Below are 4,737 nucleotides of genomic sequence, written 5' to 3'. Positions count from 1 at the left end.
CTTGGTCACAGTTGAACGTTTGCTTTTTCCTTCCAGTGCTTTCCATAACAATAATTGGCCGTATCCGAACCGAGGGTGGTCAGAGCTAACTACGCTCACCACGCGACGAACGAAGCAGGATAGAGAAGGAATAAAAGATATGCATACTGTGCAATCAACGGAACAAAATGGTAAAGAGCGGCTTCACCTGCGATATGACCTTTTACACAGGTAGAAAAGCGGTCCAATGATAATGAGTCTGATAACAACTGAAGCGGAAACATCATTCCGGCAAAGTCCACTTGGCTAACTCTCCTCGTCGTGCTAATTACGGTCAGTGTTGTAGAGAATACGAAACGTGAACGGCCACTACGCGCAATAACGAACGTCGGTTAATTTCGTTTTTGCCAAGTTAGCTTTGACTATCGTTAAAGCAAGTTTCCAACAAAGAGCTCGACGATCTTCGAGCTATGCATTCTCCGCCTGCGGGAACTTTATCGACGAATCCGGTTTTCGTGGTTTCGCGTGCAATCCTGCAGAATGATTTAGTTTTCATCATTTTTCATTTTTTCTTCGCCATGAGATCGCTTTTTCATGCATTAACGCGTGTTTCGTGAGGCAGATAAACAGGTATTTTGATTCTTATCGATTTTGAGAAACCCCGACCTGTAACGGGTTCCTGGATATGATAGTATCCATGGATAATAATAATTAAGATGGTACGATGAAAATAATTAGGTGTATGTAATCACGCTTCTCTCTGAAAGAAAGTTTATATTTATTTTGTAAAGAATTTCAAGAAATTAACCCTTAGACTGCTGTGGACGCGTATATGCGTCCGGCGAAAGTCACCAGCAGGGACGATGGACGCATATATGCGTTGTTCAATTTTTTCGGTCTTCCATGTAATGGTATTACATGGAACTTCATGTGAGCCAAATAATACACGCGAGGAAGGGTTTATTCTATTGTATATCTGTTCTGAGCATCATTAGTAACGTATTAACTCTTTGCACTCGATTAATATATCAAATTTAATGTAATGCAACAGTGTGCGAAGCATCGAAGTCAAATAATTCTACAATTCTATTATTATACAATTCTTTATTTACTGCTGAAAAAAGTATCGTGAGTTTTTTAGTAGAGAATCTTTGAATTTCTACTCTTCTCTAGCCAAAAAATCGTCGAATGCAAAGGGTTAGCAATATAGTATGATTGTTTCGAAATTTATCATACAAAAATAAACTATTAATTTTTGTTATACTTATTGCGTTTAGTTTCTGTTCCTTATTTTTATGTTAAGTTATATTGTAAATTTTATTGATTCTAATAAATAATTGATGCTTGAAAATAACGTTCTTTTATTATTTAACCTGCTACAAAAGAATTACAATAATAACTTGTTAGTTGCGCCTTGAATCATTGATTCAACTATCTCTGTTAACTCTGTCGATCAACAGAGCTCGCACGAGCGAAAAGTATTCCGTCCACAGCGGTCGCGAGCGCTAAGCACGCATAGTCCCTCTGAAGCGCTTCGGCAAAGAGTCGTCCGTACTCTAAGGGTTAACCCTTATATCTGAAATTGATGAGAGCATTCCTATGCTTCCTTTGTTTGAAATTAGTACGAATAACATAGAACTCTGTACACCGTTATACGAAATTAAATTATGCAATATGGTGTTACGTCTGCAAAAATTAAGAATACAAATTTTTAATGAAAACTTTAAAATATCGTATTGGTATTTCTTACGAGTAAAAGCAAAATAATTCAGCTATAATTTAGTATGAATTCACCTGAAGAGAATTCGATTAAATATAAATGCTTTTCGTATAACGGTAAAAGTTCTATGCAATTAATTTCTCGTGAAAAATCCTAAGAATTTCCACAATTACTCACGTTAATAGCAGAAGCAGGGCGAAGATAAAAGAATTGTCCTCCATGTTTCCACTTACCTGAAACAAATGAAAAGGAACAAAATTAGCTCGAATCTCCGTTGAATATCGAGGAGTGGTACTTGAAGCTCTTAATTAGTATGCCTGCTGGTTCGTTATCGAACTAGCGTTTCCCTTAAGCACAAATTCAGCTTTTGAGGTAGACATGAAAGGTCGATATCGTAGGCGTATTAGAAATTTCATCAACTAGAAAGTTCAATCGAAACTGGGTCAATACGGAAGCATGTGAAATCTGTACCGTCGAACAATGTACTTACGTAGAACACGGGATGAAAGGTAATTCTGTTGAAAGTCTGTATTTCTTTCATTTCAGAGTACCCGTATAATTTCATTATTTCGATGTACAAATAAGTAGAACGAGTAAAAAATACAATCACGACAGAGACAGAAATGACAAGAACGAAACTCCCATCGATACCGTGATAAAAATACGTAGGTATAATAAAAAAAGATTAGAAATTCCGAAATATCGATAGTAATTATCTTTGGTCAAGTCGTAAAAATGCATTTTGGAAGAGCAAAATGTCGGAAACGATTATGCAGGTATTTATATTTAAATTTGCTCTAATTACTTTGTTGGGAACCATAATCGATTAAGCTTCAAACGTTAATTGCGTAATTAATAACGCGCTTTCCAATTAAGTTTTATTAATCATCGAGTCCTGCCACGTTCTACGAAGTAATGACAAGCTTTCAAAATGGTTGATATGCTAGAAATGGAATCAATATCGATCAATGGTTAGTACTGGTAACGGGACAGCCCGATTAGTCTTCTATTATGTTCCAGTGAATGAACCTTTGGCAACTAGTTGAGGTTTCCGCATTGAATCAGAATACTCTTTGATTAGTTTCCATGTAATATCTTTCGTAATAATCGATCTCGAAAAAAAGAAAGGATTCAAGTTCACCGTTATTAGCATAGCTATCCAAGTGTTCTCTGGAAGAAGTAATACCGAAGCAAAACAAAACGATAAATCCTTTTACCCCATTCGGAAAATTATTCTTCGTATCGCAAAAGAATACCGAAGAAATGTAAATCAATATTAGCGTAATATTTAGGATATTTAATTTCAAGACTCATTCACACTTAATAACTCACATTTGAATTTGCGGATCTTCCTATTTATTTTTCAATTATATTCTATTATTCAATTCGATTTTAAAATGTAACAAGTTTATAAAATGTGATAAACGATGCAACTTTCTCAGAGGGGTGTTAAAAATATTTATATAGATAATTAGGTGTTAAATATTTGTATAATATATATACAATAAATTCCACGAATTTACGTGGGTTTAGCAATTTGAATTACACAACATTTCATGTAATTATAGATATGCCATATTTTTCTTCTTCTTTAATTTACTGTCGTCCTTTTACACTAGTTTCGTGATAATTTTCTTAATTCCAGTTTTATTAAACCCGGTATACTAATGTTTAAACCAAGTCACGTATTTGTTGCATGTAGAACAAAAATTAAGTATGTAGAAAGCAGTGATTAGAGTCGTGAGATTTAATAAAAATGAAAATTGAGTATCACGGTCTAGTAACAACTTGCATAAATAACGAGAAGTTACATTTACGTAGATGGGGTATAACTGGAGGAGGAACGCAACTGGAACGCGGAAGTTTCGTAATTTTGCAACTCACAGCCGTAACAGGTAGATAGAAGCACGAAAATATGTAAACAGCTGTGTTCCCCCACGTCGACGATAATACTAAACGACACATTAGTACAACTATACCTACTGAAGTAAATACGCAACACGATCCTAAAAGTCTCGCGTTTCACGTAAAATCCGATCTGATAATTCTGTTATTTTTAGTATTAAATCCCTGTTTCAGTATCGAAAAACAAATTCGAAATATACGTTCGATATTTCCACGAAGTTTTGTTCTATATTAAACACGTATTCGGTAATTTCTAAAAATATTATAACGTCAATCAAACGCTGAGAAACATGATTAGTTCAAAGGAAATTTAATTTTCACTATACGTATTAATAAGCATACAATAAATAAACGCTGGATAATAAAATTCCTCATGCGGAGTGATGACAAGGAATTTTGCATTACTTCCATACCTAAACCAATGTATTAAAAAAAATTATTCGTAATGCTTCCTTTTCCAATTTTGTTTCGCGAAATAATACCACGAAATAATGGAATATTTTCTTCTTACATTTCATACTTTAATTAAAACATATCCCATTTCCAGCGTCATACAAATAACCGTGCACCAATGAAATGGGCCTTTGATTGCAGAAGAATTGCTTTTAAGCTTAGCGAATTCCAAAAATAACCAACACCGTAATTTCTCTGAAAATTCCCTTACATGATTTATTCCAAAATTTCTGTTAGCCACGTTACACGAATTCCCACATCACGAACAACCTACCTAACGCAGCGCACTCGCACGTCACAGGCATAAAGGACGCATCAGGAGATCGAGGAAACTTGCACGACAAGTTTCACGGCGTTAAACGGCAGGAAGGAAGGAACAATTGCCGTACGAGATCGATCTTTTATTAAGGATCGAAAAGTGAAGGAACGCACGGGGCACAATCGGTTGCCGTTAAGGACACAGATGCGAGGAGCAGGAAACGCGGTAGAGACGACAGCCGACACAGGTGCGTCGCAGACGTCTGTCATTTCTCTCCGGTGCGGTGGAAAGGACGAGCGAACGTTCCTTCCGGCGATACGAAAGCGTTTTCCACGGCTTGCACGAGTCGAGGCACGCTATATCGCGAAATCCATCGCGTTTTCGCGAGATTGGAAACGCGTCGATTGCTGATCGATCAACG

This window comes from Eufriesea mexicana, unplaced genomic scaffold (assembly GCF_001483705.2).
Source record: "Eufriesea mexicana isolate 0111107269 unplaced genomic scaffold, ASM148370v2 scaffold4744748218, whole genome shotgun sequence".
Lineage (NCBI taxonomy): Eukaryota > Metazoa > Arthropoda > Insecta > Hymenoptera > Apidae > Eufriesea > Eufriesea mexicana.
Note: the sequence above shows the minus strand (reverse complement) of the source record.